The 14,331-nt window shown below is 32.1% G+C and overlaps 1 long non-coding RNA gene across 6 annotated transcripts; it reads right to left on the bottom strand.

Annotated features, from left to right (window-relative positions):
- Positions 1-499: 499 nt before the first annotated feature.
- Positions 500-4,273, bottom strand: LOC139861293 (uncharacterized). Of its 6 annotated transcripts, XR_011763708.1 has the most exons (11): positions 3,987-4,273; positions 3,788-3,903; positions 3,606-3,693; positions 2,728-2,979; positions 2,370-2,507; positions 2,082-2,272; positions 1,907-1,991; positions 1,360-1,446; positions 997-1,107; positions 804-922; positions 505-710 (listed from the first exon to the last, which is right to left on the bottom strand). It is a non-coding gene; the product is annotated as an uncharacterized lncRNA (long non-coding RNA). The 6 variants fall into 6 exon arrangements; XR_011763711.1 differs by having other exon boundaries at positions 500-710; positions 2,082-2,227; positions 2,370-2,979; XR_011763709.1 differs by having other exon boundaries at positions 501-710; positions 2,082-2,287; positions 2,370-2,979.
- Positions 4,274-14,331: the final 10,058 nt, after the last annotated feature.

Raw genomic sequence — 14,331 nt, 5'->3', positions numbered from 1 at the left:
GGATCAGGAAGTTAACAGACAACAATAATCTACATCCTAAAGTAACTAAGGATTACAAATAGAAGTACACAAACCAAGTTTCCAGCGAGCTCCACAAAAGAGCTTGCATCCCCATAGATAGCCACACCCTAGCCGGTCTAAGACACGGTGACAAACTGAAAAGAGAGATACTCATACGCTTAGTAAAGTACATTGAAAGAAGCATTCCGCCTGCGTGTTTATTTGATCACTTGTGAGTCTCATAATTGTTACAAAAATAATCAAAAGAAACAGAGACTATTAATGAGTGCAATGATGGTCATTTAGGTTTTGACATATTTTATCATTATGTTCACTCACCACTGTGCACACCACGCCTCTGCTCGAAACCATCCATGTAAAGAATTATATCAAACCTTGTAATAAGACTATTGATACATCTACTAATGTCATGATAAATCCACTCTGACATATGCATTAACAATGATTCGCGAACTTATGAAAGTAATGTTCATTTCACATTTCACATGTAGTCTATAAATGATTTGTAATTAAATGGAAGTAAAGATTTGATCATCATTATATAAATATCATTGAATACATACATTTATTTGTATAAAAAATATTACAAAAATCTGAAAATGGAAGCCGTTATATTAATTCCGATATAGAACACTTTATAACACGAATCCAACCTACGACTTCCAACAGATTCTTTAGACGATTTCAGTCTGAAATATAGAGAATTCATATCACCATTCAAAATTTCAAGAGCTACAGAATTGGATACATCCCTAAAAATCACTTATCCGAACTATACATACCTTGTCCTACTCGGACTTCGGCTGTTCTTTAAGATGCCTTTACTCCTCATCACCTTGAGACCTCTATTCTCTTATCTCAACTTCATATCAATTAATTTGATTTTAGCACTTGGTTTTCCCTATAAAATGTGAAGGTTTAATATCAAACATGCAAACGTTATGAATAAGAACTCGAGTATGGATAAGTATGCACCTCGGGCTTAAACCTCAGTAAAACCTAACGTAACATGTGTAGATTATATGTCCATCAACCACTCAAGTCTGTCTAAATGGACATGATTTGCCCTGTAACCTCGAAATGTAACTTGACATGTAACAACAAAAATTTAGACAGACATGTCGAAAGTACCAACTCCTAAAACATGTAAAATGTTACATTGTATTGTAAAATTACTTTGTTTCTAAATGATTAATTCCAAAAAATGAGCTATATTGTTTGAAGGGCTGGATGGTTTTGATCAGAGTTATCATTCATTTATTTGGATTAATTCGGAAGGGATATAAATCATATTATATTAGTTCATCAGTCAATTTTGCAAGCTTTTAGTCAACATACCTGTAACTGAAGGTGCTGCTTCTTTTGATTTAAAAGCTTCACGACCAGTTATTGCATCAGTCATGTATCGGAGTAGAATATTTGACCCTTCAAGACCAACACCAAAACTTTAATGAATTAATGAATAAAGATATAAGAAAATATATCTATCGTCAAATAGCGCAACTGGAAATTCATAAGATGATGCATCAACTAAACATTCATTAAGGTTTTGAATTGTTTATAATTAAAAAAATTATAAGTTTCCCTATTAGATGGTCTTAGTACGCTTCATAAAACATTAGAATATGTTCATTAATCAAATTCATTATCAAAAAAGGGTAAACCGACCCTCTGGCAGCCCCACACCGACCGGTCTGACGGACTAATACACAATCTAATAGGGAAGTCACTTGACACCTAGATTCGTATTTATTTCATTTAATCTCAGACCATACTACATTATAATATTGACAAATTTGACTTTACGGAGCTAGTATAAAAGGATGTCGGCAAGCCACAAGAAATAAGTTATAAAGGACTAACGACATCTCAAAAGAATTTGTACCTTCGATTCAAAAGGCGATATAGTATTCTGGATTAGTTCCGGACACTTCATCAAAAGAGTGGCTTGAACTTTTATCGTCTCTCACCTATTAAAAGAATCATGGGAAACTTAATGGATAAGGTAATAGCATGATATAAAATTATTAATCTACCAAACACGATAAATGATAAGTTACCTTTAAAAATTTGCCGCTTGAAACAGAAAGTGCTACCTCCAGAAGACTGGTATGTGATGGATAATTACAGCAGTTAATCTTCGTATGTATCTTCCTCTGTGAACATCAGCTTTTTCAGAACCCGAATCTATTGGTTGTGAATCTACCTTTGACGAACCATTTATAAAACCAAGAGTCATATCAGTAGCACCCTGAGGTAATAATTACTAAAGATTACGACCGTAGGTGAGCAGATAGATAATATATCCACATAAGAGTGAAAATCACAAAATTGTTTTTAAAACATACCTTCAATCATTGCAACCAGTTTACGACATAATTCTTGTTCAAAGATAAACATATATCACTGAGCCATACCCAATGATTATATATCAGCTGGTCTTACCAGAGCTCTGCATAAAGGGCGGTAGTTGTTTTGTCTGAATCCTGAAGATCAACAATATTAAAAACAAAACCTAAAAGTTTCATTCTGAACAAATGTATAACCACATAAAAAGCTTAAATGTTGAATTCAAATAAAAACCTAAATTATAAATTATGAGCAAATGTACACTAATAGAAGAAGGTGAATGTTTACAACATATAAATAATAACAGATTCATAAAACACAAAGTTCTCTACTGCTTGAAATAGAAGTAGAACATACCTTGTTGGTTTGATTTTTTTTACGGCAAGACAACATTAACCTGTGTGGTACCTTATTCACCTGGCTAAAATAAATCGAATACACGTACAAATGTTAAACATCAAACCATGATACTCATATTACCTTGTTGACTTGCACCATAGCAAAATCAGTCTTAAGGGATGCAAAATTTTGTGACTGCAATCCAAGCCTCTCCCTTCTTTATAAGTATCAATAAAAACATTACAACCTTCCACATATATGCAACAACACCTAAAAAATGGCATTATCATATGAACACATAAACCTCAAGCTTTAATTAATTGATATTGATATAATAAAACAAATTGACGAATTAATTGATATCGTGACAATAAGAAAACTTTTTACATTAATACAAAGACACCAATATTTATTCATCAGGGTTCGAGGAGTTTGCAGGTGTAGTGTGTAAATGATCTATGTTTATATTTATATTTATAATAAAACAATTATAATAACTGCATAAAGTGATTTGGCTACTCTCTTGAAACTTAGAAAGTTTGAAAAAGTTTCAAAAACTACAAAATGTAACCTACAATTTGAAGCAATTCTTTTCACCTAATTACAGTCTTCATGTATCCGATATCTTACACATTAAACAACCATTAAGCCCTACAAACATAAACTTTAAATTTACAAAGTCAAATCCCACAGTCTTCAAATTCAGGTCTAAGAACCATTAAATACGATATGTCCTAAAAAAAATATTATAAAGTAATTCTGCTAAATTTAAAGTAGTAAACTTTGTCACATTAATCTGTTGAATAGTTAGTTTTTATTTGTTATAATAATCTTTAAAAAAAACTTATAGGTTAAATCAAATTGAATTGAATTGAATTGAAGGAGAAAGACTTCACAATTTGAATAAATTGAAGCTTTTTAGAATGGGATCCACATCTTCAAATCGTTCTGAAACGGTGTTGATTCCATCTTCACTCTTAGTCACTGAAGAAACAAAAACAATAATTTAGAAGTGATTCAGTTTTTGATTAATTTGTTGGAAATGAATTTCTGCCCTAATTTTAGGGCTGTGGATTACCTGAAACTAAAGAACAGGGCCTGAAATTCTTTTACACCATAGTAGCTATGCAAAAAACGAACGCTTCTGATATACAGGAACCAAATCGAAAACAGACACGAAATCAACATCATAACCTGAAAACAAAAAAGACGGAAATTAATTCCACATAAAAAGGCAAAACCCTATATTCAAAACCCAAAAATAATTCCTCATATACCAGGTAATTCCACCCCGTCGTCTACCTCAAAACGAACAGTAATTATACCAGAAGCAGCGGTGGTAGCGATGGTGGTGTTCTTCCTGCATATTCAGCTATAGATTGACAATAACGCCTGAAGAACACGACGGCCAGGGTTAGAAGATTTAAGCTCCGATTTTACGAAGGTGGATGAAATGGAATAGCGTCGCATGAGATTAGGGTTTGTTGGTGGGAGAATGTGGCAGTCGTTGGATGAAAAGAAGAATAGGGAAAGAAGGAATTGGGGAAAAAATGTAAGGTCAGAGGGATGGCTGAAAAGTAGCGGATGAGAACACGCAAACCCTTTTTTCACGTTATTCATTTTCTTTATCTTTTTTATTGTATGAAAAAAAAACGTGAAACACAAAAAAAGAAAAAAAATCTTATTAAGTATGTAAAATTTAATATGTTGATTGATATTACATATTATTATGTATGTAATATCTATCTATATCTATATCTATAGATATATCTATATCTATATCTATCTATATCTATATTCTATATCTATCTATATTCTACATAACAAGAAACACATAATATAGTCATTAGAAAAATGAACTTCAAATCCTAGTCATTCATATGTATATTTAGATAAAATAAGGACCATTAGATGAGTGGAGTCAGCTTAATGATGTCATTAAGAACAAATTAGCAAGAAACGGACCATTATGCCCCTAAAAACAAAAAAAAGGACGGGAGCCCTAGCCAACATTAGGGGTTGTCGAAACCTAAACTCATTCAAGACATCCAGAGACAAAAAATAAACAACCTAAAACTACTCCCCAACTCAATCAGTTTCGTATCAAAATTTAACACGAAGAATAATCGGTTTCATGATCGATTTAAGTATAACATGAAGATTAAGATTGTTAGAGTGTGAGACAGATTAGGATGTAGATCAACGGCAAAAGTTCAATTTCTATATCGAAATTGCGATGGAATTCAGATGATTTTGAAGTTTAAGTTCAAAAATTAACCCTAAATTCTATGAATTCAGGTAATCACATGCTATTTAAATTTGCTATATAAGATTTAATCGATCATTATGTTATTATCGATTCATGTTTTTTTATCATTCTATGAGTCTCTATTATCAATTCATTAGCATTAACCTTTATGCAAGAAGTTTGAGTGCTGTAAATACGGGTTTTCGATTCGAATTATACGGCATTGACTTACTTTTGTAGTTCTTAAACATTCTATACATGTTATTAGGCTTCTTCCTTTTTTATACATCACCCTTCGCAAGATACACCTCTCATGCAAACTGTAGTACTATCAGATTAGATTCAACGGGATTGCCATTATAAGTTTTCGGGTTCCATAAAGGTGCATTTGTTATTGGAGTTTAAATTTTTTTTTAATATCTTTTATACTTCTAATTATTAAACTTATTTGTATTTGTCTTGTATTTAGAGGTGGCAACATAGGTGGGTCATGAAATGGGTGCTTGGGTCACAACATATACTGTAGGTTTTAATTCCAGGAAATTTGGATTGGTTTGACCCACAACTTTTTGCTTCAAAAATATCTAGCGGTCAGGGGTCAAAAGATGTAATGCCCTTCGTAACAGGTATCAAAGCGGGTATTAGTAGATGGCTTAGAACTTAACCAAGTACATGTTTTTGGATTGCCTGTTCAGCCTTCATTCGCCTGTGCTGTCCTAAAAAAGGTAACCACTTTTTCTTCTATGTTTTACTTTATTTTTACCATGGTAGCTTCGGTTATTTGAGTAGAGTGAGTGACAGCTTCTCTGTAGAGTTTGATGGGCAGACGCAGGTTTGTGAACGAGGTAAAATGGGCGGGTCTAATAGACAAGTAATTTATCAAATGTAGTGTAATTATGATCCTTTTTTGTATCTAATAATGATAATGAAAGTTTAAATGTTCAGAAATTAGTGTTTGTAAAATTGGTGGGTTTAATAGACAAGTAATTTATCAAATGGGCAGGAGCAGGTTTAAGGAAGATGTAAAATGGGCGGGTCTAATATGGTGAAATGAGTTAACCTTTTTTAAGAGACTTAATTCACTCATTTATGTCGATCTGCATTTGTGTTTTTTAGGTGGCAGGCTTGAATCACGCGAAAGAAACATAAGATTGTCGAGGCTCATGTTGAGGTTTGATTGTTATTTTTTAGATATATTGCTTCATGTGTCTGGTTGAGCGGGTTGAAACAAATTTAGGTTCAATTAACGCATAAGTGAAATTTGATGTTTTGTTTAATTAGTAAGTATGTTATTGGCAGATTCATTAGTGATTTCAAATTCTGATCTGGCGGTAGCAAAACAAGCAATTGTATCCTTTTGTGATCATTCGAGTATATAGTGAGTGCAAATTTTTTTATGTAAGTGGTGGAGTTTCGTTTTCGTTATGTAGTGATGAAGCAGAAAAAATAATCAGCTGATGAGCATCATATGATGAAGTCGCGGGTAAATTATGAAGCATGAACTTTAAACGCAATCCTTTTGTTATTGGTGTAACCAACGACTCAACTAACACCTCCACATAATCTGGAGTATAATTGTAAATTTTTTTGAATTCGTGCTACTGCATCTTATTTATCTCCAATTTTTGTGGGTATTTAACATAGGGTTTTACAATTTAAAACAGGTTTCTAAAGTTCACAAATTCGCGTATAAAATATTAGGTGAAAGGTGGCTGGAAGGTGTCTGATCTGATGGCTATGGTACTTTGCTGGTATGTATGAATGTCTACCTTTTGTGAATGTTCATTAATGTGTAAATATGTTCATCCATGTTATATCACTCAAAAAATTATGTAGGTTAATAAAAAAAGTTTAGGTAGACTATATATGGATTGATTGTAAAGTTTGTGATTATTCTATCATCCTTGACAACTTTGTACTCGCTGCGTATTTATGTTCAAACAAGAGGATGAAATAGCAACCGAGTATCCACTCCCTCTATATTGCATATTGAATAATTTTAGAGAGACTGTGTATGGCTATGTGTAACCTTTATTTTTGGCTGTGTAACATAATTTTTTTTATGATGTTATTAGCTTTTTCTCTAACTTGCAGACTACCAGTCTACCACTACATAATAAAGACACCAAACTCCAAACAAAACCACAACCTAACATGGAGAATATTTCTGCATGGCGAAATGGGTGGAGGTTCTGGTGACGGGTCAAAATGAGTGTTTTAGGAAAACATTAAGCATGCAAAAATCAACTACCAACATCCCCTGTATCATAAGGTGTAAAAATCAGATTTTAGGGCATCCTTATGGGTTACCAGGTCAATATGCATGACAATGTGGAAGCTGACATAACAGAAACCTTGACCCTGTTGATATGGCGTTTGAAACCAGGTGGATGCTAATGAGGTTTTAATTTGGCTAATGTTACTATGTTGCTTTATTATGAAAAAATAACTAATATCTATATACTCAACTACTCAAGAATCAAGTAACAATAAAATGGTTGTCGTGTTACCCTTGCAGCAAACCAGTGTCATGTCCTTATTGAGCATAATGATCAGTGTTACTCATGATCATGGTGAGCTTGATGATATGTTTTCTGGGATTGGATCAACCTAGACATCATTATAACCTAATGTTGTTTTAATGTAGAATCATGATCAGTATTACCCATTGTGATCGTAGCACCTGTTATATTTAGAAAATATAACTCATGTTATCCACTCCAAGTATACAAATCAGTTTATGGAAGTTGAATAGCATATTTGGATTGACATGTATTAAGTGATTATTGATTGAGGTTGTGAAGACAGAAACATAAGCGAACGGCGGTTCAACTTTTCGAAATATTGCGTACTCGGCCAAACCTTGCATTATGTGATTGCTTACACATGTGAACTACTTTTTTTCATGAAATTTTACAAAGTTATTGGTTTATATTTGTTGCAGGCAGATAAATTACGCGTTGTTACCTCGAAGCAGATCCAAATTATACTCATAATAAAGCAAACGACTTTTGCTCTATATACACTTCCTCAACACAATAACGTATTAGAATCATGAAGTAGGTCGTGGGAAATTCGACCTAAAAATTAACAACAAAGTCTCGCTTTTTATGATATTATAGTTTACAACTTTGTGTTATTTGGTTTTGTAATATTGATACATCATTATCATTATTTCTAATATTCTTTTGCTTTCTAATCAACCTAACATATACTATATATAGAATAATATAGTATTGATGCAACCCTTAAAAAAACCACTAACCTCATTATCATTAACAACCATAATCTTACCCTTCTAATTTCCACTCACAAACAAAAACTCGATCTTCAATATTAATCTTCAAGGATTACTTCAAATAAATCCAATCCACGAGATCAAGAACAGAAACAACGACATATATGGTGATTTTGATCCACATTCATTCATGTATTCAGATAAAGAAGAACCCTAATTTTCTCCCCAAAACACAAGGCTAAAATTATACTCAAATTTAAAGGTTACGTCTCCTTAATCTAATCGTTTGAACGTTTATTAGGAAGATTATGCCACAACTGTTGTCGATCACAAATTAAATGATGATTAAAATTTATCGTTTACCAACAGTTCTTATTGAACATTGAACATAATTTTGATTTCTGAGTTAAATCACAATTTCTATAGACCAATGATGAACATTGTCAATTCTAACGCCTATGAATTCAGGTAATCACATCGTATTTCAGATTGCTATTTAATATTTAATCGATCATCGATCATTATGTTGTTATCTGATTATGATTGACCGATTAATTATCTTGGGATTTTCTTTGCTATCAGTTATTACGGAATATGATTTTGTTTGGTACATACATATGCCCACTAGGTGTTCGATAAAATGCTTCAAATACATATTCATGCTTTGTTCATCACTTTATATGCATTTTTATTCTACAATAATTTAGGTAATAATGTTCTTTGCTGTCAATTGTTATTTTACGTATGTATTTATTTTGATGAACTTTTTGTATGTTTTCTATGATTTACAGGGTTTCAACTTAATGTACGTGTTTGTCACTTGAGACCTTTCTTTCACTTCTTTACTTGATCTCAATTTAGCCACCACCATGTATGTAATAATATTTCTTGATCGATAGTTTCTTTTTTCACATTTATTTGAAACATATCTTTCAAATTTGGAACTTTACATTGAAGGTGCGGAATCCCTTGAATCGTTGTCGCAAGTCCTCTTTCCATTTGATTAGTCAAACTAAAAAGTCCAAATGTGATAATGAAGAGACATGGGTTGTATTAGGTTTGGCATGTGCTTCTGTGAATAACATTGATGTAGATATATCAGTCTATTTTCAGGTGCATCTGATAATAATCGAAAAATACAGATGTTCCAACTGAATCAACGAAAAAAAATAAAAACGAAAAGGTACATCTTCAGATGTTGTGTCCGACACTCGCATTAAAGAGTTTTTGAGGTATGTCAAATAAACCACCTTATATATCTTTGTCTGTATTATATATGTGTGTATCTTTCACCTCATATCCTAATTTAGCTGCCGATTTCTTTTTTGTAATTTCATTTATGATCAACTGGGTTTTTTATGTGAATGAGTTTGTTATTAATATGGTTTTTATTAGATTATCACCCCCTTTTTGTTGAGGAATTAAGGTCTTTGAGAAGACGAGTTCCTTCTTCGGGTGATGAGGTTTTTTCTCTTTTCAATCTTTTCTATGAAAATTAGTTCATCAACTTTACGTTTGCTTCGATTTTCTATTTTAATACTACTGTATAACGGAAGTGCGTTTAACTTACTGTGTGTTTTATATGATAAATGATTTGTAGAAACGATGATAATTTATTAACTAAAAGTCTTTGCAAGGTACCAGTTTTAAGAAAGATTTTTTGATCATATTACTCAAAAAAATTTGTAATCCTAATTCGTATCGTAGAAATGATGTACTAAGTTTGCATATGACATTATAAAAAGTCGGGCATTTTTGTCATGTAACAAATTCAACTTTAAATGAGACTTTGTGTGGGAATGATAGTAATTTTTAGAATATAGATGGATCCATGATTTGGGGCATGGGGTAAAGTGGGTTAGTGGATATTTGACAGCAAAGAGGCGTAATCAGAAATAGTTATTAGGTCCCTTCTAGCAAAGGGTGAAGTCGATATTGTTTTATTCAGTTTATATGCTTGATTTTAGAACACTAACTTATACTAGCTAATTAGGCCACTATTTGATTTTTCTATTAGTGTATGATTTAATATTTATAGCAAAACCATAGTTTCCAACTTATACTAAGAGGTTCTATTTGCTATTAACTATTTAGTATATCTTTATATGAACACCCATTGTTTTTAAAATAGGTTTTTCGCGCGCTTACTTTGTTACCAAGTGTTTAGTAAATTTATTTATCTGAAAAAGATAAGAGTGGTAATTTGGTCGGGTTTGACCATATTGACACATGCGTTACACTTGAATGATTAGCATAATTGAAGGACAGTGGACGATGTTGCAGTTGGCGAAAGTTGTACGATTTATTATTTCCCTTTTTGTTTTGTTCAAAGACATTCTATAAGTTAATGATTATATGTTATTCTAAATTTTCTATTTCTCTATTATTTGTTACATTAGTGGACATCTCATTCAAAATATAGTGAATGAAACCTAATGAAAGGTTTCTAATGGATGGCTGTTACTTGATATTCAAACATGGTACTGTATAAATTTTTCATATTTATTATGTTTTCAAATGTGTCACATCAATTAACCATTAGTTTATGCGAGTAAATAAGGTTACATAAACTCATTAATTGGAAGAGTTACATGTAAGTGGGTTGGGTGGCATGTTGTAACAATAAAAATGGTTTAATCTTTTTAATAAGGGTAAAAATAGTCGAGTTGGGTTGGGTTGATAGAGACATATTTTGTAGAAAAAATCTGCTATTTGTGGCCACTCTAAGCCTAAAACACCCATGGCTGCAATGGGTGTTTATAACTTGCATTGCTAAGTGAGCATTGTAAATACTTTGTTGTCAATGTTTTGTTTGCCGTTTAATGGTTAGGTTTCCACAAGTCGGGCTATTTTTCTGTTTCGGAGTTGCATTGATTTTTGGATCAATCGGTTTATGTATGAATTTATGTGTATTTCGATTGGTGTTGTGTGTGAAATAATATGCCGATTGGTAATTTGTGTTGTTAAATACCAATAGGGCTACTAGAAAAAAACGAAAGGTAAGTAGCGAAAACAATATCACAACATCATTTTGTTATACTATATACTGTTCTTTCACTTCAACGAATTTATTCTCAAATTGACCCTTAAAAAAAAAAAAACCGCGAAATCGCGGGCTTTAAGCTAGTTTAATAACATCTAATATACATAATAACACATATTGATTATTGAATACTTATATATTTTACAAACAATTGTTCGTGAATCGTCGAAAATAGTCAAATGGCAGATTAATTCATGTAAACAGTTCCAAAATTTTGAGATTCAACATTACAGACTTTGCTTATCGTGTCGAAATCAAATAAGAATTAAGTTTAAATTTTGTCGGAAATTTCCGGGTCGTCACAGTACCTACCCGTTAAAGAAATTTCGTCCCGAAATTTGATTAGAATGGTCATGGCTGACAATAAATATGTTTTCATGACGGATATGAGTTGATATATAGAGATTTATCATCATTGAGTAATATGGATAAAACAATTCGATTACTCAAAGCGTACGAGCGAAGCTATCACAAAAGATTGAGATGAATAAATGCAGATTTGTCTTAACCGGTGACGTAGTCATGGTTGATTTCTGGAATTTAAGAGATTTAGAGATAATCTTCAAAATCTATATAAGATTTGATTCTTCGGTAATTCAAGAAATTAGGATCTCTCTAATTCAATGCAGAGATCTGCCTCGATTACTCTGTCTGATAATTCCATTATAAATTAAACTCTTCCGTTCCATTATTCTCACCATTCCTATACTTTTTTTTTTAGTTCATACATCCAAAAGATTGTGAAAATGCTTAATTCCCGTTCTAATCTTTGATATTTTTCTAATTATCATTTCTGTCATCCTTCTTTTCAACCTCCCATTAGAAAAATCTGTTTACTTCTACTATTACCTTGGGGTGATGCTATTCTTAATTATACCGTGTCTTTATATTGCTATTCGTATTAATATCCACGGTCTGTAACCTCTGTGTTGTTATTGGGCTTTATATTTTCTCTTATATTTTGGAGTTCTTTGCCTTTTTATCCTCTTCTCGGCCTCTAGTAAAGCGAGTAACGGTCCAGAATTCGTAAGTATAAAGTTTCGAATGATCTTAATGTTCCAAACAGGAAAGAACGTAATAGCATGATTTGATTTGTCAAATTACCAGAATCACTGAGGATAGAACTATCAAGAATATACTTTCTTGATATGTTCAGAAGTTAGACAGAATGAAAGAGTTATGTAACATGGCACATGATGATGTTATGATCTGTGAATCATCACGTTCCAATAGAAACTCAGCATGACTTACTGTAATATAATCACGTTGATCAAGTGTCATTATATTATACTAACTCATGCATCAATTTCCAACACTACTTCAAAATCATTCATAATTCAAATTCGAATTTTAAAGAATTTTAGAAAATAAAACAGTTTCCTTTATGGTATAACACAGATAGAGCGGAGAGATAATTAATATCGGACAAGAATATTTATGAAGATATCTTCAGATATATTGAGGATATTTACAATGAAAGATACGATGATATCTTAGATTTTTTTTTTTTTTTAGAATTAAAGTGTGATGAAGAAATTCATTCACAATGATTTAGAGCGATTAAGGAGTAAGGTATTCGCTAAAGATTTCATCAGAAACATAATCATCAGGATTCTTTAAATACAAGGTTTGATCCTTGTATTTGTCCTTGGTCTCCTTTATGATTTGCTCAATCCGTTTATCAGTTCCAACTTTTATGAGCTTTGCCAACACACTATTCTTTATCATCAAACTTCTGACGGTTAAGGTCGTTTACGGTTGTCTACAGTTTCTGCTGCTTCATTCAGCTTTTTTAATATTCGGAGTATTTGGTTCGTAGACTGGTTGCTTTTTAGAATTTCAGAATTGAAGGTCAAAATTTCCAGGAGTTACACGATATATGTATACATATAATTGTTGAAGTGAAAACGCTGCGAGATTCGTGATTGATGATTGGTGATTCCCGGTAGTTGGTAAGGAAATTACTGTTACAGGATGTAGGTGAGTACATGATGGGGTTTCATGAATAATATAGATATTTTTCAAAGAGACTAAAGTCGAAGTTGCTGGTACATCTGCTGATAATATGGTGGAATATAAAATGTTCTCCGGTAACGATGGCGAAAGGCAAACTTATATATCAAGGTTATAATAAGGCTAATCAGAAATGAACAATCGAAGTTGAATTGCTGGAGCTGTGACAAAATTGGCTAATTTTGGAAAAGGATTGTAAAGTTATTTTCGGTAATAACAACGCCAAAGGAGCTAGCACAGATACGTGTTAAACATTTACTCAGGTTCCGAGTGTTTTAAGGTGCATAACTATATGCATCAATCTTTTCTACCATAGATGAAGTGCGGTTGGTTCATTCTCTCGATTGAGGTGTTTTCAAGAATCATGAAAGGTTTGAACGCAGATTGTAATCGTCAAGATACAAATGAGGTTTAAGATGAAATCAAGTGGCAAACTTGAAGAAATGTTTAGTTTCATATGTTATAATCAATATTTTAATTCATTTTAATTGTCCAATATTGGTAGTCCTCAGTTGATAGTCCACAGTTAGCAATATATAATATTCGAATTAATTAATACGTGTCGTGACCCGTGTACATGTCTCAGACTCGATCACAACTCAAAGTATATATATTATTGTAGAATCAACCTCAACTCTGTATAGCTAACTCCAGCATTACTGCATATAGAGTATCTATGGTTATTCCAAATAATATATATAGATGCGTCGATATGATATGTCAAAACCTTGTATACGTGTCCCGATATTTAAATGCGTAAATAACAGTATTTAAATGACGATAAATAAAGTGCGTAAAATAAATAACAGAAATTAAATGACGATAAATAAAATTGCGAGAATTAAAATTGCGATAAATTGCGATAATTAAATGTAATAAGGAAGTAATAGTTAGCTAGGAACAGTTAGCTAGGATTTTGTTAGCGTGGATTCTTAACAAAATTTTTCTCATAATTAATTTGTTTGTTTCTAACAAATTTTATTTTTGTCCAATGTTTTCTTCATTATGCCACTCAAAATTCAAATATGAAATTGAATGAAAATGGTTATTCTGTGGTGAACGGATTCATATATCTGTGGA

This window comes from Rutidosis leptorrhynchoides, chromosome 8 (assembly GCF_046630445.1).
Source record: "Rutidosis leptorrhynchoides isolate AG116_Rl617_1_P2 chromosome 8, CSIRO_AGI_Rlap_v1, whole genome shotgun sequence".
Lineage (NCBI taxonomy): Eukaryota > Viridiplantae > Streptophyta > Magnoliopsida > Asterales > Asteraceae > Rutidosis > Rutidosis leptorrhynchoides.
The sequence above is the reverse complement of the archived record's forward strand: the minus strand, read 5'-3'. Positions and strand labels throughout refer to the sequence as shown.